This window comes from Mastomys coucha, unplaced genomic scaffold (genome assembly GCF_008632895.1).
Source record: "Mastomys coucha isolate ucsf_1 unplaced genomic scaffold, UCSF_Mcou_1 pScaffold15, whole genome shotgun sequence".
In the NCBI taxonomy this organism is placed as follows: domain Eukaryota; kingdom Metazoa; phylum Chordata; class Mammalia; order Rodentia; family Muridae; genus Mastomys; species Mastomys coucha.
Window position 1 is genome coordinate 110,136,465 of NW_022196897.1, and position 25,129 is coordinate 110,161,593.

The following is a 25,129-nucleotide window of genomic DNA, read 5'->3' on the forward strand; positions in this document are numbered from 1 at the left end:
CGCAAATAGCTTCTTCTCACTGTTTAAGTCTCTCTCTTTTCTACTTGAACAGAAAGAGGAAATTAAAATTTATTTTGATGAAAATCTTGATGATGTAATCTGTGCTCAGCAGGCTGAGTTACACTATTTTAAAATCTATTTTGGCATTGCCACTTTGGCACTGCCCTGCTAAATCTACAGTCCTGAGGATTTTCTGGCTGAGGAGTGAAGCTATGGAAACTGCATGAAGTGCTGGCTTCTCACATTCTCTCCTGAAGGGAGGAACTCGGAAAGAAAAGGCAGTAACCGTGCAAAACCCCATTCCAGGAAGCGGACCGAGAGGCCTTGGCTGTGGGAAAATGGACACTCTGAAGGTAGTGATGCATGTGTGTCCATGGAGAATAATGATCGGTTTGTGTCCCCAGAAGGTGACACTGGAGTACAAAGCAAAGCTACACTGCCTGGTTACAGAGCCTTTGCCCTAAATGCCTAAGGGACAAGCAGGAGTCAAATTAGAAGCCACCTCCCTAAAAACAGTGATGGCTTCGCACAGGTACTCACCACCTGACTCTCTCTTACTCTTCTCCCAGTTGGAGAGTCAACCTGGGCATCTTTCACAGATTATGGTTTAAAATGCTCGGTGGCTTCCTGAAAGCACCAGTAAATTGAAACCCCTCCCGAGCCAATCACTACAAATTTCAGACAAGACATGGAAGCCCCGGGTGCATATCTGATGTGACTCAATGGAAGCAGAACTAGAGCCAGTGTGGATGGATGTAAGAGTGTGTCCATGCTTGACTACTCTGCTTCTAACATCCTTGAGGAGAGACAGATCACAGTGTCACCTGATGTATTCAGAAGAGAGATGGGCCCCATCACCACAGCACTTGATGTTGTGTTTTGTTGGTATAGACATCCTTAGGAGTTACCTACTTACAGAGAAAGACCAATGACACACCATTTTTGAAATTTGTTAGCTATTTAATGCATCTCTGAAATCTAAAATTAGCCAGATCTTCATGGAATGGTGTTCCTCTGTTTCATCCACTAATAGCAGTGTCGTAATATCAGGAAGGCCACGATATTTTGTTTTTAGTTCCCATTCTTTGTGCACCTTTCTTAGAATGTCTCACCTCTTTCTTTATAATGAGTCCCAAATGGATCCAAATACATTGCTACAGGAACCTTCACACTAGACAGTTCTCTACAATATATGCATTTACCATGCTTCTTAAATACCAATTTCTTTTACAAACCTGTATTTTAAATGCTATGAGATAAATTCAGTATGTATGTTTTGTGTACCAGTATATACCAAGTTTGAGTTAAGCTAAAAAGACTCCATAAAGTCGGTTCCATTTTAGCCAGATTGAAGGAATAGGCTAAGAGGAAAAGGTCAGCATTAGACTTACAGGACAAACGAATCTTTTGGAATGATCAAAGTTAGTAACAGAAAATCAAGAATTTGTATTTGGGCATAGTGATTGGTTGAAATGAGACAGCCCTGCGTTATGTGATGGTCGGAAATAGAATTCAAGTTCAAATTGCTACCACATCCCAGAAGACCCTGCAGATCCAAATATTCAATTTATTTTTAAAGGGATTTTAGTAACAAAGAAGTACCACATATAAGATGTTCGACAGTGTCTGCTATGGTGTAGGTGCCTAACAAACATCGGCTCCCTTACTTGGGTAAGTAGTAGGAGCCACTAAAAATTACACAGAGCCACTTCTCATAAGTGGGGTTCACTATGCAGGTTGGTGACATTAAGTAGTGGATGGAACATGGCTAGAGCAGAGTAAGGAGTTTGAGGTGGTTGACTACTTCTGGCCAGCAACTCTTTACTCTGTGTCAATTCAGAGTCACCGGGACTGACTTACTTCATTTCCTGATGCTGAACTGGTCTCAGATGGATCTCAGAAGTAACAGACTTAAAATTCGGCTGTGTTTCCTTTCTGTAGTAGTAATATGTTTAGGAGCTTTGATGATCTTTATTCACTAACAGACACCAGACCTAATGGTATCTAGAAGTAAAACCCTGAAATTTAAGCTCTTGAATCATTAGGACCCAGAGAACAGGGTAGTCTGGAAACAAAATTAATCCAAAGACATCAGCACTTTGGTGAATTCAGTTGAAAAACAACCACGGGAATTGCCAAGACATTACACAGGCCTGGAAGGGAGAAGACAAAATTTGAAAACACCAATCTTATTCAGAAAATCAGACACATGGTACAGTCCTTAACCTGATTTGACCCAGCTCTCTTGTTGTGCAATGAAAAGTGGTAGCTCATAGACACCCAGACTATTAGGAACTCCCCACAAGGCACTGAAACCCTTTGACTTGTGTGTCTGTACTCTCTCTCTCTCTCTCTCTCTCTCTCTCTCTCTCTCTCTCTGTCTCTGCTGAATTATATTTCTTTATCTTAACTATCTATATTTTTCTTATGAGTAAAACCTCAGAAATGAGTGTGGGAGCCAATCTGAAGATGAATGACCATGGATATGTTAACGGAGCTTCAAAGTTAAGCGATTCTTACCCCTGACATTCTGTCACTGCACATGGCATCAAGTTCTTAAGGTGATTCCTACTCACTTTCCATATTTATACACACGCACATAGAACTATGCCACTCACTTCAAAGTAATGTATAATGTATTCAAATCTACAGCGACAGCCAGCCTTGTTGCTACTCTCAAGGATGAGTCAGAAGGATCTCAAGTTCAAGACCAACCTGGGCTATACCTAGTCCTCTAGGCTGGGTGTGTGGCTCAGTGGTAGAGTACCTATCTAGCATGTTCAAGTCCCTGGGTTCTATCTCCCAGAAACTCATACATACACCTAGAGGGAAATCTATTATACGGATTTGTTTGAGAAGATTCTTTACCTAAATAACTACTGAGCTCTAGAGGGGTAATGCATGTGTTTGTAGAACATTTTGCAGGCTCCAATTATATATGTCAGGAAACAGTCGAGATAGCAATGCTTTCTTCTAGGATGGTTTTCTTTTCTAAAGACTTTTGAAGTTATTTTTAAATATGTGTATGCACATGTATCTGTGAGTGGGTATGTGTATTTGACAGCAGGTGCCCACAGATGCCAAAGGCATCACATCTCCCAGACGCTGGAGTTACAGAGGGCTGTGACATGGGTGCTGGGAACTGAACTTGGGTCTTCTTCTACAAGATCAATCAGCACTCATAACTGCTGAGCTCTCTCTCTCTAACCCAGAGGGATTTCCCAATGTTAAAAGGTAGAAAAACTGTAGTGTGGTATAGAGCAAATCATTTGCCTTGGTTGTCACACCTCCTTAGTCCTGCCTTCTGCCTCTCCCTACTATGCACCCTGGGAAACTCTTCCATCCTCCTTACTTGAGCCCCACCAGTCTAAAATGATTATCTGCTTCCCAGGCCTGAACCAAGTAACCTGCTACGGAGCTCCCAGGCTCGCTCTCGACAGCTTCTTCCGAGTTGAACCCATCTATCAATTCTATGTGGTGTTTTCTTCTATATTTCCCTTAGTGGAACAGACATAGGAAAGGTTGTGGGGGCTTCATGAGTGACCTCAGCAAGCATGGATGCTACACAACTCTAGCTGCAGTTGCCATAAAGGGTTTTCTTTATTTCCTAGCTTTGACAGTGGCAAGGAGAGCAGGCAGCTATTGACCTGTGTAACTCGGGCTCTTCTGTCTCATCTTTCAGAAACACTCTCTATGTCCTAACAATGTCTTCCTTTGTCAGTCATACCTGATGCAACACCATGCAGGCTCCTGTCGAGTGGGGGAGGCTTATTATTTCATGTTTCTCTGTAAGTGGAGATAGCTGCTCTGGGTAGGAAGGCGAAAAACTATTGTCTGTTCCTGTAGCATTTAGAGCTATCCTGGGCTCGTGGGGGTCTCAAAGTTGTTGTGTTCCCACCCTTTCAACTCAGCCTGCCACTTTGTTTCTTCCTTTTCCTCTCTTTAGTTGTGTGTTTGTTTTCTTTTCTGTAGTCCCTTTGAACTCCTCAGGAAGCCAAAATTGCAGTCAGACAGAAGAGCAGGAATAGCTAGCCCATGAGCAGACTTGGTCTGGGCAATTCCTTTTGTTCCCTTTTTCCTTAAAGACAGATTTTTATTTTATGTGCAGGAGTCTTTTGTGTCTGTATGCACGTGTGCCATCTACATGCCTTATCCTCATGCAGGACAGAAAATGGCACTGGATTCCCCTAGAGCTGGAGTAACAGGTGGTTGTAAGCCGCCATGTAGGTTCTGGGAACCAGACTTGATTCCTCTGCAAGAGCAACAAGCTCTCTTAACCACTATCTCCATCTCTCTGGGCTCATGTTCCTTTAAGAAAAAGAGACTTGAACACATTAACCTAGAAAAACTGAGCAAAAGCTCAACAATACAGCCCAGTGTGTCCAGAACCAACACAGAGTACACAATGGCACAATAATATAGCCCAGCGTGTCCAGAACCAACACAGAGTACACAATGGCACAATAATATAGCCCAGTGTGTCCAGAACCAACCCAGAGTGCCAGAGGGTCTTTCTATCCTTACACCCCACCTATTTCTCAATTCTTAGACCACAAATATTGCTATCCCAAAAGGACTGCTTGCCCATACTGAATGTTCCCACAGCATTAGAGGTCAGACATCCTGTATGTGTCTCTTGAAATGGTTGGCCAGCTGTTAGAGGAAATTTACAAGACACCTTTTCCTTAAATCTACAAAAATTGCTTTTGTCAATAAATTCCTGCTCAGACTTCCTGCTCCAGCAGGGTTTGCTTCCTCGTTGCTGTGAGAGGAAACAAAAAATAGAACGGCCTTCCTGCTTCAGGAAGCTGGGCCCAGACGAGTCTGTGTGCTGTGGTGAGGCCAGCATCCTATGAATGCCTCTGGGAAGTAATCCATTGGGGTATTCTATTTAGGAACAGCCTGGCTGAGAGCATCCCTGCGGCCTTGAAGGGATAACCTTGTGCTCAGTTACCTCGTCCTTAATTTCTATTGAAAAGAATCAGGAGGACTGCAGAATACAGAGTGATTCTGAATGAGGCAAGTCCTCTAGGCTTGCTGGCATCTCTTCATACTGGGAACTGTGTAGGAAATGCAGGAATATGCAATGGCAATACATGCATGCGCCACTAAGTATGCAGAGGATGGTGCTGAATTAAACTCAGTTACTCTTAAAATTCAGCTTCCTCCTTCCATGACTGGTGTGAGATTTTCCTATACCTCTTCTTTTTTCCTCCATATTTCTTTACATCCGGGCTTTGTGTTCATCACATAAACAGCAAGTGAAGCGTCTAGATATTAATACGCTTTAAGTGTTTGAAAGAAAAATGCTCTCTAAATTTGTCACTATTCTCCTATCTCTTCTATGGTTTCATACAGTCCTAAATAGACTACACCAAAGACAAGCTCCATCACTCTGAGGGACAGCCTACCCTGCCATCCTGGGAGCTAGCCTAAGCCACATGAGAGAGTTGTCCCCAGGAGATCCAATCAGAAGTCTGCTCTAAGCTGAGCCTTGGAGTCCTCTCAGCTCTGAAGTCCAATGAGGGGATAAAGAGGCACTCAGGGTATTGCTGTCACATCCAGGCTTTGTGTCTTTCTAGTTGAAGCACTTGGAATTATGGAACACAAAAATTACCGGTGTCATGGCCTATTCAAAAGCCAGAGCCACAGAATATGTGAGCATACGAAAATGTCACCAAACTGTAGGCTGGTCAGTTGTGAGGCAAGGACAACTGAAACAGTAACTTGAATTTCTGAAACAGTAAATGATCACGTGGAACAATTTGCAAATGGTGTTCAAGTTGATGGTGGTGACGTCCTGCATTGGGCTGTATTATCTAGTATACTAGGCCACACAACCCTATACAATTTCACAGAAAGACCTGAGCCTACTTGGATTGCAGTAACAAAGCTCCGTACAATGGAGGGCTTATTAACAATGTCAATGTCACAACAAAACTGTCACAGATCTGGAATGTGGAATTCCAGAATTCAGAGCTGGGTTGTAGGGGACTAGTCAAGGAGCCATTCCTAGTTCATAGATGGCCATGCTTGTCGTGTCTCTCAGAAGGCCTAAGGGGCCTTTGATAGAGACACTAATCTCTTTCAGTTTGGGTGTCACTACCATAACTCAATGTCTTCTAAAGGCACCACCTCCATAGTTTACCCTGTGAGTGTTACACTTCAGTGAGTCAATATGAGGGATGAAAACATGCCGTCTGTAGCATTCTGGAGGCTTCTTGTGAATATTTGAGACATTTAGAAGCTGTACATGAAGGGAATTCCCAAGGTATTAGACTACATCTAGACTGGCTCCAAAATCAGCCACTTCTCTTCCCAGACACTCATTCTTTGCAGTGATCTTTCCATAATAATAATAATAATAATAATAATAATAATAATAATAATAATTCCATCATGTAAGATAATTCTCAACACAGTAAAATTGTTTTTAAAACTGCCATGGAAAAATGATTACCTCAGAAATATAGCCATGGGGCATTCTTTATCTCAGGACTGAACCTCTCTGGCTTTATTTCCCTCCTCATGTGCCTTGTGGCTGGAGCATACTGTTACAATAATCTAAAGTTCTATATTGTGTTAAGAGCTTTCAGATAACTTGGGTCAGTCTGCACTTTGTTGTACTATGAACAGCAAGTAGATATAACAGTGAGAAATGTTAAGCCACACAAAATGTCTGGCCTGTTCCAACCTGGACTTGCCAGCTAATTTCCAACCGGCAGTTTATAATGTACACAGAATTGCAAGGCCTGAAGTATAAAGGCCTGGGTAATAGATGGGCTGTAGTCTGTTCCTTGCTGCCTGTTCTGGCTTCATACACCACAGAAATTACAAAATCAATGAGATAAAAGCCACATGTCATCCCGTTCTTTCTGTGCTCTCCTTACAGCCCAGGAGGCCGAAGGGTCACTTTAACCCTCTAAAGATGCTCTAGCAGTGGGGAAGTGTTTCTTCTCACACTTTAAAGTCAGAGCTCCTTGGCCTTCTAAATGGGTCCTCTTCTGCCCGCTTCAGCTCTGTCTGTAGACATCACCATTATAGTCAAGGCTCTCCCTACTATAGTTGCTATTCTTGCAGGTCTGACTTCAACTGCTCTTTGTGCCACCATGATTGTTGTCCTCATCCCTTCCCCAGACCCACACAACATGCTCAGCCCTGGTGCTGCTGGCAGAAAGAAATGCTTGTCAGATTCTCACCTTATACTTCTCCTTTTGTTCTCCACAATTCTTTTTTTAAAAAGAAAACAAAACAATAAACAATACAACATAGTAAAGGTGGTGAGTGTTGGGAACATCCCCCAGAGATTCTCTAATGGTTATTACGTTGGTGCAACTATTGAGCCCCTACCCTGGTCTGGCAGTAAGCTTATCTGAGCAATTCAGCTCAGACACTTTGGAGGAACCACTTTTTTGGAAACCTTCCTGGCGCTCTTTCCTTCCAGGCAGTGAAATCCTCATCTCATCTTCAACACCTCTAACATTTCTCACACCTACGCCTTTGTCTTCCTATCTGTGGCACTCACATGGAGCCGCTCGCAAGTTTCTTTCTTCATATCCAGCCGCAAGCTCCTGGGGGCAGGACTACATCTGTTTTTCTCTGGGTCCCGAGTTCCTGACACAGTGCCTAGCATAGGACACATGCTGGTGAACTGTTCATTGACATAGTGAATGACTAAGTGACGGACGGTCCTCCCTGCTTCTCCTTCCAGCTGCCTTAACAATCAGTAGTCATCTGCTGCCATCTTCCATGGCTTCTAGTCAGGACTCCTGGCACCCGTATCCTTCCCCAGAATGATCCCACCTGTCTCTTTGCACACAGAGGTAAATTCCTCTGTCGAATTCTTCCTCTTCAACATCTGTACCTGTCCTGTCCTCTTGGTTCTTCTCTAAAAGGAAATATACATCTTCATTGCTGAGCAACACATGGGTCATGTACAACAAACTGTGTAAGAGTCTGGCCTGGGCTGACATTTCCCTGCAGCTCCTACTAGCCTCACTTCTTTCAAAGGATCTGTATTGTATTGTTTTAGGAAACTAAGCCTTTGATCTGTTTTATGAATCAGTTCCTAGTATATTAGCCAGTTTACCTAAGCACCCTTCCTGTCCAGTCTGAAGGGGATGCCACACGCTTTTGATCATTGTTCACCTTTGGATGTATCACCTCCTAGGGACTTTCAACTACAGAAATTTGAGCATCCTTTAAGACCTTGCTTACATAGCCACTGACTAGGAAACACCCCTGGAAACACTTCCTTTGGGGCCACCCCCAGAGGAAAGAGTATGAGCTCAGCCCTTGCTTATGCCTTCCATAAGTAACACTTGAAAATATCCATTCCGTTACACTGTGAACCTGCAGGGTCTATCACCATGTTTTCTGCATTCGATCTTATTCACACAAAGGGTTGATTCATGGCTGAGAACATAGTAAAAGAGTTGAGAACAAATTACCCTTAAAAAAAAAGCCTTGAGGACCAGTGAGATGGCTCAATGCATAAGTATACTTATTGCCAAGCCTGATGTCCTGAGTTTGATGCCCACAGTATTCATGATAGGAGAGAACCTATTCTCTTTTTTTTTTTTCTTTTTTGATTTAAGTTTTATTGCATTATGATGAGAAAAGTTACATGGCTTCAATTTATCTGAATTTGTTAACATTTAAAAACTTATTTTAAGTAAATAGAATTAAATCACATTCTTGTTTCCCTTTTGTACCCCAACTCCTCCCAGAGACCCTCCTTCAATATCTACCCTTTTTTGTTATATTCTTTAAAATTTATAAAATATTATAACAATAAAAATGAGTATAATAAAAGTTGTTTGATATAAAACAATCAATTTAACAGTCTTATGTAGATGTTTGTCTACAGCAATAGTGAAAATACATACGTTTTTCTCAATATAAGTTTTAAATAACTCCAAACATATTAACTGTATATTTCAAAATAATATGTCACTACTATGCTTTGCTTTACGGTTGTAACTATTGTATCAAGTTTGAAGAAGAGGACTTTACAAGTTACTCTTTCTCTGAGATGAATGCTTTTCCAAATTATCACAGCTAATGAACCAGATTCTTAACCTCACCTAATGTCTGTGCCACCCTCCAAGCAGAAACATTGTTCATTGAAACAGTTGGTGAATGACTTCATGGATAGACCATCTTAATATACACACTATTTCTTAAATGAATGTAACCTGTTCTCTGTAGGCTGAGAATGAAGTCACTCACTCAAGTCAAATAGCTTTGACCATAGCAGGAAGTCTGTATCCAAAAATCGAGCCTACAATTCATTTCTTGGTGCAGCAGAACTATCAACTCTCAGCTTAGCTACGATGGAGGTAAAATCCTTTGGTGATGTGAGCGTCATTGAAGTACAGCCTTATTACATGAAATCCAATGTCTAAAAATTGTTCTTATTTTGGGCTTGTACAACAGTAAGAGCCAAGATTTTAAGCTCTACTAAATACAAAACAAATAAACAAATGAGAGAAACTATTCTTATATTCATCCTCTGACCTCTGCATGCACATTGGTACACACGCGCGCACACACACACACACACACACACACACAGAGAGAGAGAGAGAGAGAGAGAGAGAGAGAGAGACTTGAGTTCTATCTAGTTCGTAGTTTGGGGGTATCTTTTTTCCCGTTGAATCATGTGTCTAAGGGTAGAGCCGAGGGGAAGGCTCCTGAGGCTCCTTACCAGGGCACAGCAGATAAAAGCAAGAGGTAGAAGGAGTGTGCTAGGGAGAATGTGGCTCCCTTGTCTGCTTCCTAGAAATACAGCTGAGCAACTTGTGAATGCCTATGATGACACGTTGACTTCTTATCCCTAGTGAAGGACTGGAAGAACCAAGGGACTCTGGGCCCTTGTTTTCTTTCACTCCCAACAGTGTGTGTGAAGAAGCTTGCCCCTCCTTCTATTGTCACTCCACAGTTTGAAAGGGCTGCTATTGAATTCCAAAGTCAAGAGACTTAAGGCAAGATATCTGCATTTTCCATCTATTCTCTTAGTTACTCGGCGTTAGCTGAACCTATATATGGTAACAAGAAATATTATCCAGTAGTGTATAAAGATTCTTATTTCCATTTAATTACTTTTGATAAATACATTTCCTAAACCAAATTCACAACCTTGAGAAAACAACAGCATTGTTGGTATGATTGCCTTGAATTTAGATTATATTTTGATAATAGAATATAGGGAAAATATCTCTGTGTTTTTATTCCATTTTCAGAGAAATCGATAGTGGGGTTTCTCTTTCTAATTTAAACATTCCCCTGCAGTGTTGATAACTCAAAGCAAATCTCATTATATACAGTGTATAAGAATCAGAAAATGATGCTGAATTGAGTTGAAAAATGAAACCTTCATTTCAGCCAGATAGGAGAATTACACTAATAACATCTGAAGCACTATCTATCTCACTTGTCTCTATGCAACCTTACAAAGAGCAACATGACACACTCAAGAAAACTGCCAAAAGTGGCCTTTGTCCCCAAGGTATATGCAAAACAAAGACAAAAATTAAATTATAAAACAATGAATTCCAGTATCTGATCCCATTGCCAAATATAGACGATGTACAGGAACTCGGGGACATAACTGGAACCATCTAAAAGCTGAAAGCAGAAACAGGAAGGAAACCATGCCATATTTGAATAAAGGGGTGGGGGGACCTACAAAGGAAAGCAGCCATGGCCACAGTTTGTAGGGATCATAGAAAATGAAACAGTGACTGGAATACTGAATAAGGCAATATACTTGGGGGGTCACACAGAGAAAGCTTGGGTTGACAAGGCAAGGGACCTAGAAAGTAGGGTCCAGGAGAATATAAGGAGGCCTTTGAGATGGTAAGATTGGGATAGCAAGTGGAGAAGCTACAAGGGGGAATAGTAGTTCTGAGGCTACAATGTTTTAAGTTTCCAAAGCTGATGCTGGGAGCAGTAAACTGGACAGGAGAGATGTGAGAGCAGCTTGTATTAGGCTTGCATGCAGGCTGAACATGAAGGCTAGGAGTCAGAACGAACTTGGTATGACAAGGAATAAAGCACCCACTCTTCAGTAGACTAGGAAATAAGGATATTCTGCTTTATGGACACCCGAGGGAGTGTAAAAATAACTGCTACTTCTTGAGAGTTTGCGTTGTGCCAAATAGCATGATGATAGTTATACTACCAGGCAACTGCGTCATGATGACTCTGTGCCAAATGCTGCTTGAAACAGTAGCGATAGGGATGAGTAGAAGATGACTAAGACCCTTTGGTGATGTCACACCTAAGTCTTTCAGCAGCCCTGCAGGATGCACATGCACATGCAATGTACATGTATGCACACACACAAGGAAATCAATGCATAGAGAGACTAAGCAACTTGCTGGTGATTTCTAGAAAGCCGTAGTTTGAAACCAGGGAGCCGGGCTTCCGAGTGTGAGCTCATTGCCAGCATCCATAATAATGAGCATTGTATATGCCTGGTCATTGTGCCTCACGTGAGCCCAGCATCATGAAGCAATGGGCTTTCTGGTCACCTCACTACACACCAGATTCTGACTCTTAGTGAAGTTTGCTGGAGGTGTCTAAGGCTCTCGTGTGGCTGACCACAGAAACTGCTAAAAGAGGGCAGTACTGATGCTCTTTACAGAAGTCATTCAGAGGGAGCCAGAAGCCTGAAAGTGAGGAAATCAGAGAGGAGCTCGGGGTGTTGCCTCGTGAAATGCAGATCACAGTAATATTTTAATTAACTTGAAATAATTATATTACACATGTAATTTATTCTATCACCAGGTTTCACTGAAAATTTCATTGGCGATTCTGAGTACATGTATTAAGGATGTTAATAAAAACATTTGAGCTGTGTCTTATTTTCTTAATTGCTTCTTTTTTTTTTCCTGGTTCAATAAAGATAATGATGTAATATCAATGGGAAAATTTCACTTAGTTTGAGATCCTGCTCTTTATTTTCCACTCTAGGCAGTGTGTCAATAAAGAGCATACTAATTCAGTGCAGCATAATAAATATAGCAGAATAATATTTGATCACATTAATAATGTAAACAGCAAAAATTAAATGGCATTCAGAAACATTCCTAAATTTTTTAAAAACCACATATCAGAAAGACAGGGAAGTTTTTCAAACATGATTTTTATCACAAACCAAATCCCGTTAACTTCTGGTGCCAGAGGCAGGTGGCAGAGAGATCCATCATTTCCCAGGCTGCCATCTAAAACACAGGAGGACCACTTTTGTGTGTCATCGGGTCCTAAATGATATATGCTCCCTTAGCCTGGCAACTCTTCTTCTAGCCTCTGAAAGCATCCCCAATGGCTGGCTCCCTGCATGAGCCACATCCCTACAATTACTCTTTGCAAAAGTTGTAGGGGTGGGGGGACTGGAAAAGGAATGAAATTATTTGTGAGAGTAAAATCTGTCCCCAATCATAAGAACCCTGAGGCTAAAAATCTGCTGTATCTTTTCCTCTTTCTGAAATAATATTAAGCTCGGTCATGTATAATTATACAGGAACCACTAGGCTGTGAAGGATGAGAAAATATAACACAATTATCTCTTCACAAAGCTCAGCTGAAGTCTGACAGATATCAACATGAGCTGATAGTGCTCTTCTCCGCCCCGTCCCTCTCCAACTTAACCCCTGCCTGCAAATGGCAGTCTACTCGCTCTCACACTGAGGATGCTGCCTACACGCCTGTCACTGGACACCTGGGGTGGCCTGGCAAGCTTCCCATGGAGGATGTCCCATTCTGAGGAGGAGGGAGGCTGCTGCGGGAGGCATTTGCTTGTTTTGATGCACCAGGAACACTGACCTCAAAATCAGTTGAAAAGCAGCTCAGACTAAGAGGCAACAGCATCTCTCCTCTGGAGCTGGCAGCCAAAGGGAGGAAGGAGCAGGAAAAAAAAAAATAAAAGCTGTTACATGTCAAGAAGGAATTAGCAACAGGTCACTTAGAAGAAAGAGAAAAAACCCAATACACCAGAGTTGTGTTCCCAGTTGGCAAGATCCTTGCAGAAGTGCCCTCTGTCTCCCAGAAATGTGTGCATATAAGGTTTTCCATAGAAAGGGTGGGGTTGTGATTCATTCCCATAAGGTTCGTGATGTCTCCAGCCTGCTTCCATCTTCACCTGTTTCTTATCTTGGAATTTTGTGTCTGGCTCATTCTTTGCATCTTTCTTTCTTTCTTTCTTTCTTTTTTCATTTTTCTTTTTCTTTTTTTTTCTTGGCACCTCATCTACTGTTACCTGTGAACAAACTCTTCGTTCTGTGCAGCCTAAGAGATATCCCTACTGCAAAACAAAGGCAGCTATTGACCCCGAACCTCCAACCTGGACCAAGTGCCCCAGATCCCCACCAGACAGAGCTCACATACATTGCATTGAGAAATCACGTCGTAGATGGCAAGTTCAAGTCAACTCACTGTCACATTGCAAAGCCAGGCTCTGTCTCCTGACCAAAACATGGGTAGCAAGGCAGGGAGAAGGAAGGGGGCTGACAGGGTGGGAGTGGGGCCTGGGTGAGGGGGCAGGGCAAACAGCAGTTTCTTTGGATTTATCACTCTAGACATCACAAGTCTCTTGGGTCATACTAACCCTCATAACCCAGTGAGTATAAAACATGGTCCTAGGAAAACTTGACCCAGGTCAAAAACATTGTTAACAGAGGTATCAAGATGACTGAACAGAAGTGCCCAGAACACCCCTGCTCCTCCACAAAGAAAAAAGAATCAAGCACCTGTAGAGAGAATCTCTTGTGTACTGTATGAAAGTATCACCTGACAATAAAAAGCTGATGGCCTATTAGTTGAGACAGGAAGTAGGGGGTGGGAGTTCCATCAAGGAGAGAGCAACTCCTGGAGAGAGTCAGGCATGGGAAGAGATTTGCCTCAAATTCTGAGGAGACAGCCGCATGAAACTGAGAAGAGGTACCCAGTCATGTGGCAATTATAGAATAGAAGAGAATAAACTGATTAATTAAGTTATAAGCTAGTTGAGGAATATGCCCTAGCTTATGACCTAGGCATTTACTCATAAGTAACAAATCTCAGAGTCATTATTTTGGGAACAGAGGGACAGGTAGAAAAGCCCCCAGTTATAGGCATCAAGTGTAGAAGTGTGTTGTGAGGGGAGTTGCTGAGAATTCAGTAGAAGAAAAACTGAAACCTTGTAAGACCCAGAGACATGGAACAACAGCACAGTGGCATAAACAGGATACCTACTCTGCACCTCCAGCTCCATAGCAGTAAGGAGTCTCGCTTCTGCAGGATGAGAGTGGCAGAGAGGCTGGCTATGCCATCATCCATGTGGATTACTGCAATCCTGGCTAGTGGAAGGTCTCAGCAGCTCTCATAGGCTAGCAGCTGTACCAGATAGAAGCCTGACATCCACATGGCCACCCCGCTTGGGGAAAGGAATGACGTCACTGTCTTTCTGTTGCACTGTCATGGCTCCCAGCTGTTCTGACCATTACATTTTGCCTTTGATTGAATCTGACTTCCCAAGCAATGTCAGTCTGTATAACCAGTTCACTGCTTTAAGTTCAATTGCTGTTAAGTACAAAATGTGTTCTCCTTTTTCTTGGTTAGAGGTCCCTCTGATGTAACGTCTATCCTCAATATCCCCTAATTGTCCAAGCTACTGGCTGCAGCTCTCCCCATACATCCAGATCTGTGGTCTGGAAGACGAAGTGAAATACAAAGGTTTTATATCTTAGCTAATTCTGCAACTTCTACTTGCAGTCCTACTAATGCAGTCCTACTTAAGCCTATTCATACCTCATTGGTCCACACTGAGGGCATCAATAAAAAAATGCACGTTTCATGAACCAGTGAGAGATAAAAAGTTACAACTTGTAAAACTTGAGAAATTCTGACATCAAGTTGATCTTCTGGTTAGATTCAAATTAATTGCTGTCAGTTGCAAATCTGCCAACCACTGAAATGAATATGCTCATTAGCCTATCTCCCCAGGAAGGGCAGAGTAATACCCAGGCTACCTACTGCTGCAGTGTAAACCAGCAGAGCACGTCTGGAAACACCTAGTTAGTACCTTTCATTGCTCTGTTGGTGGTTGGGCTCAATTGATGTTCTATCTTGGGTGTTCTAATGTCATAAGTAATAGCTGGGCCTTCAGTCTTCTGAAGGAGCAGTTGATCTGGATATCCATTAAACAACTTGGGTCAAGAGTAGATGCTGGCTATTGGACAGAGGCTTGACAGAGACATGTAACTTCATGACCTCCCCATAGGTTTTGGGCTTCTGACAGCATCAGCATCGAAACTGACTTTAAGAGTATCACCCCTCAAGAGACCAAGCGGAAGTTTCCAATGTTGTGCTCTTAGTCAAACAGATTCATGAGTAAAGAAGTTACTTCCATCTTCCCATGGTGGACTGGGAAGTGTGAGACACACACATGAAAAATACAGGGGTCACAGTTCATTCCTGTATAACCTTGGCTTATAAGCTTCTCCTCTCTGAGTCCAAGCATCCCCAACTGTAGCACGAGAGAACCAAAAGATTGCTTTTACAGCCCACACCTGCTGAAAGCGCTCAGTGCTTGGCTCACTGTGAACAATGACGTCTGTATCTATCTAGCTATAGGTCCTAAAAACCAAATCAAATGAAAAGGAGAGCTTAAATTGCTAGCAATTCTTATGAGGTTGCTTTTAGACAGAGAATGTAAGAAATTAGATGATTAAAGAATTTTCAAAAAGTCCACCCATGTTTGACAGCTGTTGAGCAGCAGAAAAGCAATATAATTCTACTAAATTAAAAGCCTCTGTAGAAACAGGAGTGTGAAAATGGGGACTCTCCTTTCCCAACAAGCATACCCCGGGAACATTAATTCTCCACTGCACATCTCAGAGCACGTGCCACTTTCTCCAGCTTAAGGTTTTGCTATTTTCTTTTTATTGCAGAGGCACCACCAGCCCAGAGAACATAATTTTATCATAGAAAATTAGAGCCGAAGGGGACCTCACGGCCATCTCATCCAGAGCAGTGACAAGGGACAGACCAGTAGAGACTGTATACACCCACAGTAACAGTCATCCCCAGATTAAATGATCTTCCAGCATCTAACAAGGAGCCAGTGAGTGGGCGGTGGCACCACTGTAGGGAAGGTCTTGACCTTCAGGGCAGCCTAGCAGAGGCCCCAGGTCCTGACACTCCAACGTGTAAAGGGCACTTGCTTCCATCTATACGCTCCAGCCCTACGAACCTCTTTCCCTATCTCCAGGTTTCCTTCAGCTTCCCTTCTTTCCTTCCCTCCTTCTCTTTCAATATTTTCTTACTATGTTTCAGACAAACACTCCGCACTGCTTTATTTGACCTTCCCATTGATCCCGTACTCCCTCCAAGTCCAGTTGTTCACATCCTACCATGGAGGTAAAATGAAGGCTTGCAAGTGAAAGATGTGACAGCTAAGGCATGGCCACCAGTCTATAGCAGAGTCACAAGCGTCAGTGGCAAAGTGGCTTCTAACCATACCTCATTCCTCAAGAGCCTTCCTTTTATCTATAGCCATCACTGTTTTTAATGACTCAGAGTTTTTGGGTTCAATCTTTTTATTTAAATTATTTGCACACATACGCAAAGTTTTGTGTAACTGTGGTATACACAGGTGCATGTATGCAGGTGTAAAGTGAGGGGCTAATGCCTTGTATCCTGGTCCTGAACTGCATATTCATACTCAGCCAGAACACACATTTGGTGCTGTTGTAAACAGTGTCTGCATTACCTTCTGTACTGCATGCATGGGGGTTTGCTTAATTTGACTGACAGGAAATGAAGGAAGTGGCTTGATAAAGTAGAAGACCAAGATCTGAGACTGAGCTCTGACACTGGGGCTGAGTAACTGTAAAGTACACAATTGTCCTCTTTGGGTAATTGTTTAATGCTGTGTGTGTGTGTGTGTGTGTGTGTGTGTGTGTGTGTGTGTGAATATATGTACTTAACTATAATATATATTTATATATTATTTGTATATCTTATATATAATACTATATTATATAATTACATATAATATATAAACTAAAATTATATATAGAGAGATACACAGATACATATAAACAGACATTGAAGTAAATAATGATAAAAATAATCCTGAAGTCTAGAAATATGATAGTCTTTTCTACCCATATTTTCTGGCTAAGGAGAAAAAAAATCTTCTCTGACTTGGCTTCTTTTCTTCTTCAAGGGGGTCCCTCACATAGTCCCTGGAAGAAAAGAAGAAAAGGCCTGGTTTCCCAGGATCCCCTTGGGCTTCTTGGCAGCCTTGGCCTCTTCTCCTGTTGATTCTTGGCCCCAGCAGAGAAGCAACATCTGCCTCTCTGTTTGAGTTTCACAACTCTATTGTCTGTGTCCAAAGTTCTTCAAAACATGTATCTTGTAAAATGATAAAACTTTCAGTAAGTTTCCCCTGAGAAATTTCACAATGTTGAAATGACTGAGGAAAAATAATTAGGATAATTACAGATATCATGTCCATAGCATGTCTATAGCATGTCCCATACCTGGTCTTTGGTTCATGTAGCTATCTTGGTTTTCATAAAGGAGAATAGAGTATTCAAGTGTCTTAAAAGATTTGCCTGACTTTGCCCTATCTCTTCAAGGCACTTAATGACAAAGAAAGCCATAAAGCAGCACAGAATCTAACCTACTGTCTCCATGACAAAAGTCAAAGGCCTGGGGATGAGGCACCACACTTTTCTAATTCATGAAATGGCCAATTCACTTACTCATGCATGTTGGTGACATAGTCATATCATGAAGAAGCTGGATGTACATCTGATCTCTACAGACTACATGTAAAACAGCATCTATGCTGCCCAGGTTTGATTACAAGAACCAACTTCTTTTCCTAAACAAACTCTCCTAATCCTGTCTCAGCAGCTATACCTCAAGCTCCTACCTGGCAACACTCTGATCACTAGAGCTTATGTCTGGTGTCACTTCATACTTAATTCTTGCTCAGAACCAAAGAACGTGATAGCAATTTTTATTAATAAAAACATTGGTACTTAATGGATGATGTTCAGATTCTCCTGATGACATATATATACTTAAAATTCCATTGCCTGCCAGGCAATGGTGGCACACACCTTTAATCCCAGCACTTGGGGGGCAGAGGCAGGAGAATTTCTGAGTTCGAGGCCAGCCTGGTCTACAGAATAAGTTCCAAGACAGCCAGGACTACACAGAGAAACCCTGTCTCAAAAAACAAAAACAAATCCCATTGCTCTCAAAGAAATGAGGGCTGATGTCATAAATGTAGAGACTTGAATGTATCAGAGAGTCTGACGTTTATTGAAAAAGTAAAGGCTTGCCCAAAAGACTCCATGTAAATAGCACATGGTAGAACAGAATGTGAAAATGCTCACACAAAGGGGTTACTATTAAAAAATGTACAAGGCACTCAAATAACTCAAAAGCAAAAATTGAAGTTACCTGCTTTAGAAAGGGCCAAAGGACGTGATAGATGTTTCTTCAAAGAGCACATACAAATGAAAGAAGGCTGACATTTCTAATCCTCTGAGAAATGCTAAGAAAAATACACAGAGGCTATGCCTCACCCTAGTGAGACAGCCATTATCGCAACAGCAAATGGAAAATGCTTTTATGTCTTGGACAAACTGAGGCTCTGCTTCACTACTGGGAATGTCAAAGGGAGCCACTGCTGTGGGGAGTACTTAAGAGTGTCTCAAACATCAGAAGTAGCATGCAGCTGAGCAATACTGCTACTGGACCTTCAACACAAGGAATGGAAGTCAATGTGCCAGAAACATGCTTGATCCCCATGTTTGCCATAAAATGATTCACAGCCACCAAGATTTGGAAACACCTTAAATATTGCAAGTATACAGATGAGGATGTATATGCATACAGTGGAATATTATTCATCTACAAAAATAGACATCCAGTCATAGCCTACAATGGAGAGGAATTCTAGGAATTAACCTTGAGCTTAACGAAAGAAGAATGAATACTATGATCCCACTTCCACAAGATCTCTAAAGTAGCCAAATTGAGCTATGAGTGTAGCCTGGTAGTAGTGTGCTTGCATACTGTATGCAAGGTTCTGGCTTTGAAAGAACAAATAAACTCAGATCAGCAGAAAGTAGAGCGCCATTTGCTGTGGCGGGGATGACCAAGGAGTTGTTAATAATGGCTGCAGAGTTGCAGTCATGCAAGAAGAAAGTGTTCAGAAAAAGCAAATTTTTTAAGTGTTTTTTTTTTTAAAAAAAAAAAAAAACAATTTGCAAGGTCAGGGATGCAAGGTCAGGGATGCAAGGTCAGGGATCATCACAGAAGAAGAGACAGAATGATTGTGAGAGCCACTGGGGATCCACGCAGTGATATGACAGTGTAGTTGCACACATGCATAAGCCCAATACAAGACTAGGCCAGCTAGAGACCCCAGTAGAAGCAGGGAAGGGCACATGGAGTTCCACTACTGGCTGAAAAATTATAGGTAATTGATGGCTGCTGAGGGAGGAAGAGTCAATTTTCTTCAGAGATGCAGACCTTGTAGAGCTATCTGTGCTCCAATAGATGGTTCCACACCCATGCACATACAGGCAGTGCTAAATATACTTGGTGAGTATTAAAATCAGTGAGAGGGGAGAAAGAGAGAGAGAGAAAGAGAGAGAGAGAAAGAGAGAGAGAGAAAGAAAGAAAGAAAGAGAGAGAAAGAGAAAGAGAGAACATAAAATTGGGAAGGCAACATGTTGGGAGGTATAGAGATATAGGGAAGGAATCAGAGTGAGTGGGGATAGATTTGATCAAAAATATCATGTATATCTATAAACATTAAGTAAGGATATTTTAAAGGTATGTGTTTAGAGGCTGAAGAAATGACTTCTCATTTCACTTAGTGCTCTTGAAGAATATTCAGGTTTCATTCACAGCATTCGAATGGCATCTGACACCCATTTACAACTCAAGTTTCAGGGAATTCAATGCCCTCTTCCAGACCACATGGGCGCCAGATATACAAGTGGTAGACAGACATATATGTAGGCAAATACCCAATTCACATTACATGAAAATAAGGGAAATCTTATTAAGTATGTTAAGAGGGTAGAGCCCCCGACCAAGTGGCTAAAATAAAACAAGAGAAGGAATTAATTCACTAAATAAATGGATAAGCGGGTGTCTGCTTCACACCAACAGGTGCCACTTGGCACTGTATGACATTAGCCTCACCAGCTCCAAATAGTAATCCATCCTATAATGTGATTGGGTCTGTGGGAAATGAGCTAAAAATTAATTGTAAACATTACTAGATGAAAAAGTATTACCAAAAGTCATACCAGTGTTGCTCCATCCAATGGGAAGGACATTATAATGGCTATAGTTGATGGTACATTTCTCAAGTTTAATGAGAAAAAACGCAATTCATCCTAAAAATTATTCTCAAAGAAAAACTTTTAGCGCTGGTCCTTTCAAACAATGTCCAGCTTTCCTAAAAGTCACGTTTCAGAAGTATAGCATCCATCCTACTGAATATCATCAAAGAAAGAATGATGGGTGGGACATGCATAGAACTCTTAAGCATAACTCTGGCTCTTTCATCTATAATTGACCACTTACGATGCCAAGAAAACACCCTGACTCAATGCCACCTCTTGCGTGTCAGTTGTATTTTCTGTGCTCTCAATGGTTGAAGTCACAGTGTCAAATGACAAAATTAAACACCTCAATGACCAGGTTTCAAGTCCAAGCTATAATTTACCCCTCCTGAATATCAGCAAGCCCTGGATGGCTTTCCTTACTTTGTCAAAGCATACAGTAGGTCCTTAATCAGATTATAACTCTATAAGAACACTGTAGCCTTGCTGAAGGTCTTAGATGAACTGAACATTTGCTGTTTTTTTTTATATGTTACTTCATTAGACCTGAGCAGTACACAAAACCCTGCCCACACAGACTGCTGCTAAAAATATGGGTCCTTCACAGTGGAGAGTTGCTATTTGTGAGGAAGAATATAGGTTTTCTTCAGCAAAGAACAATTCAATGCGTTATTGTTAGTTTCCTTGTTATGAGCACATGGTCAGAAACATAATAGAAACATGTCTTTTTGTCGTGTCAAAATTAACTGAATAATAGTAAATTCACAAACTACGTCAGATTTGGGGGCATTGGTTTGCCAGGTAGTACCAATTCCTGTGGGAACCACACACATGGAACACAGGTTCTTCCACTCCAAACTCACCTAGCAGTACTAACACTCAGAAGCTCAATGAGTTCCAAAGAGGTCTCCAATAGAGATAGACGTCAGAAGTAGGGTGGGTCAGGTGGCATGTCCCTGAGGCCTTTGCCATGGTGTTATTAGATGTCTTCTTTGCAGGGTCCAGTTGAAGGTATTGTACCGTTCACCATGATTGGCAACCCCCCTGGGCCAACTTTCCTGGTATACTCAACATGGCCCAAATTTAATTTACAGACTTAGGAGTAAGTTGCTTACCAGTCTGTGCCTCCTGGGAGCTGTTGGACAGAAGAAGGTCTTCATGTATCCAGCACTGGGAGGGGGTCATCCTCTCTCCTTAGTATGGGGTCAAATGCCACTTGGGAAATGCTAAAAAAAAAAAAAAAAAGGTTTACACAGTATAGAACTAACTTAGGGTAGAGCACAGCCTGTTCTAAATATCCCTGAATACAGTGAGCGTGCTCTGACTTAATTTCTTTCCATGGCAGTCTTGGGAAAGTGAAGAACAAGCCATAAAAAGATAATTAGTCCGTGTTCATATTTTTAATCCCAAGATTGACATCTTGAAGTAGTGATTTCAAGGCTCTGGAGACAGAAAAAGGTAATAGTCCATAAAAATCTCACAGTCCTTAAATATGGGTCTATTATAAAGACTTCACATGGAAAACATGGCACTGTTTATATTTTGAATTGACTATTTTACATGAACACAAATCAAAGTTTAGTTCTTTATTTTCTATAAACTCTTTAAAGAAAGAATAAGCTTTGTACATTTATTTAATATAACATATAGTAATACTGGCCATTCCTATAAACAGGCTTCCTACATCATATACACAAAATAGTTGTTTAATTCCATAGCTGTACAAACACTTTAACGATCCTTCTTCCTTGGGAGTTCAGGTAGTAAGGCCATGGATGAGTGAGCTATTGGCTGTACAAAGGATATGCACTGTGTCTTAACCCAGCTCTGACCATGCAATCTGTAACTAATGTTATTTCATTTTATTAACATGTACTTATTGCCTTGCAAAATGAAATACCCATAACAGAAAACTCTACTAGCTACTGAGGAGAGGCAACAAGGAGGCCGAACTCTGTACAGGTTAGAGTTTGGTTTTTATCTTATATAGAATCAACATCAGAATGGCAGACTCGAAGGTCCTCACACCTAAGAAGTTTGGGGAGAAGGGAAAGCAACCTGGCCCATTCCTCTCTTCCTGAAAAATGCTGATGGCTTCTAAGACCACAGCAAGCACTGCCTGCACTAGAAGGGTGGTCATGTGTGCATGCTTACATTGTCCTCATGTGCACTATGTTTTTTTCAGGTAGTATTCCCTGGCCTGCTTTGCCATTGATAACAATAACTTTAAAATGATATTCATAATGTGGAAACCAATAATGACAGGAATAGCTCTAACATTTATTCAATACAGACTACATGCTTGGTTCTATCTTTAAAACTATGGAAGCTTCACATCCATGTGTTTATTTGATATCACATGTCTTAGCTACGTGTCCCATCACTGTTGCAAAAGACAACAGCAAACTGAGGGGGAAAGATTTACTCTGTTTCACAGGGATAAAGGTTAAGTGGAAGTAATAAACGTATGAAAAACTGGAGCATGGGTGATACAAAGGAAGAATGAGGGACAGGGAACAAGAAATGCTGGTGGAACAGGAGATGGAATATGGCTGAGTAGAGAAGTGAGTTTGAAGATGGATAACTAACACTGACCTGTGAGAAAGTCATATGTAAAAACCTACTACTATGCAAGCATATGTGTGTGTATGTATGTGTGTGTATATGTGTGTGTGCATATGCTTTATGTATGTATGTATATATAAATATATTCCTGTATAAAGAGAGTGTAACGAGTTACCCTATAAGTAGGAAAGAGTGTTAGTCTTAGACCCCATAGGCTATCAAATAAAAACCCAGAACCAAAAAGGAAAAAAAAAAAAGGAGGTTACCATCCATCATGGCAGGGAAGTCACACTGCCTGAAGTGTGAACCAGCTGACCACATTGTATCCCCAGTGGAGAAGCAGAGAGTAACAGATGCTTGTGCTCAGGTCCAGAATCATAGTGTAGGGAATGGTGTCCACCACAGGTCTTCCCATCTCGCTTCACCTAATTAAGACAATCCCCCTCAGGTGTGCCCAGAGGCTCTCGTCCCAGGTAATTCTAGATCTCGTCAAGTTGACAGTAGACATTAACCATCACACTATATAATCATTTGTACTAAACACTGGGTTCCATTGAGCATTGAAGTACAGAAACATGACATAAAATGTGATTCCCTGAAAGCAGTCAGGTTTGGCTGTTCAGTTCACTGCAATGTTCCTGTTGGACTCTAAGATTACAGTCACATTCCAGGAGCTTAATAATAATTTGCTAAATACATAAATGAGCATTGCTTGTCTAAGCCTTTGATGTTGGCAGTTATTCAACAATAATTGAAAGTTAAATATTTAGCAAACTGCAAGACATTTTAGAATGGAAATTCCCTTTAAAATTTTGCATGGCTTGGCAGGTTTACCACAACCATTCTCACATTTAATTATTCAATATCTATTAATTTTGGTAGAAAAAAATGTGAGGCACTCCATTCATACATTTATTCACTCTTGAAGTGATTTTAAAAAAATCCACCATATGATGCCTAGAGTCTAGACTCAGTGCCACATATCAGAAACACGAATCGGATGATAAAAACTGAGCAGCAAAGAACATTACTGATAAAGTGTAGGGACATGTCATTCACAAAAAAGGAGGAAGAGCAAGAAAGTATTCTCTGGCATTCAAGAGTAAATGTTGTGCTGAAAAACATACACTTCAGTCTTTAGACTTCCACTGAGGGATCCCTAATTATGGAGGAGTGTGGCTCTTCACTTCCTGGGTTAAGCTTGTGTATCTCTAAGAGGCCACTGTAAGCATTTGGCACTCTTGACATTTTATACAATCTTCATGGAAATTGAGTTTCTAGGAATCAGAATCTGAGGTAATTGCTCTCAAGCTAACAGATTGCAGAGTGGTGGGAGGAATGTGAGGGAGGGCAGAAGAGGTCAGGGGAAGCTGCACCAGGCACCCCTGAGTCCTAGTGGATCTTGCAGCCTCAGATCCACCTTCCCAGGTGAACAGGAAGCCTTTTAAAAGACCATTTAGTGGTGTTAAGTTGCTAAATGGCCGACCGAAAGGGTGAGTGAGAGGTGTGGGACAGATTTATCCGAAGACATTTTCCTCTAAACTTATCAAAGTTTGCTCCACATGGAAATGCTTCTTTCATATTCTAGGAGGGCAACGTGGAAGCCACAAAGCAAAGTCACCAGAAAAGGTGAGGGCATGACTTTGTGTCTAGAGAGGACCTTGAGACCTTCAAAGGACCTGGAGACAGGTGCCACTCAGTGACTCTGGGGCTACCTACACAGATATCTAATACAATCAGACAGGAAAACTAACCCCAGTAAGATATCCCATGTCCCACCATGGCTTTGCACCTCCTGTAGAGTCCACTCATACCCCTGGGAAATCTGAAGACCAGAGGGAAGCCCAACTTGGTTAGAAGCATATTTGAGGTATCCTAAGGGTACGCTGGACCAATGAAGAGGTTCCACTGGAAAACAATGGGTCTGGATTTGCAAAACAGATGAGAAATGAAAATATCGTGGACATTGATTCCTAACTATGACACAATTGGAAAGCAGGTGGTGACATATTCCTGCCAGATGTTAAGATATGTGAGTAACAGTTCGTTAGGTCATTTATTCAATTATTTATATATCTGCCTGCCTCTCACAAGGAGTCATATTATAAATTATTTTCAATACTTCACTTTTTTAATTTTTATTTTAGATATTTTCTTTATTTACATGCGAATTTCTCCTTTCCCAGTTTCCCCTC

General features: G+C 41.4%; 1 protein-coding gene and 1 long non-coding RNA gene across 11 annotated transcripts in view; one reads left to right on the forward strand and one right to left on the reverse strand.

Moving 5' to 3' along the window:
* The window catches only part of Sema6d (semaphorin 6D), a 558,298-nt gene that overhangs the window by 438,120 nt on the left and 95,049 nt on the right, over nucleotides 1-25,129 (forward strand). The gene's annotated exons all lie outside the window — the stretch shown is intronic.
* The window catches only part of LOC116090837, a 14,645-nt gene continuing 2,356 nt past the window's right edge, over nucleotides 12,841-25,129 (reverse strand). Inside the window, exons 2-3 of the long non-coding RNA XR_004118830.1 lie at nucleotides 21,485-21,595; nucleotides 12,841-12,889 (exon numbers count right to left, since the gene is read on the reverse strand). This is a non-coding gene — a long non-coding RNA (uncharacterized LOC116090837). The remainder of the gene's footprint in view (nucleotides 12,890-21,484; nucleotides 21,596-25,129) is intronic.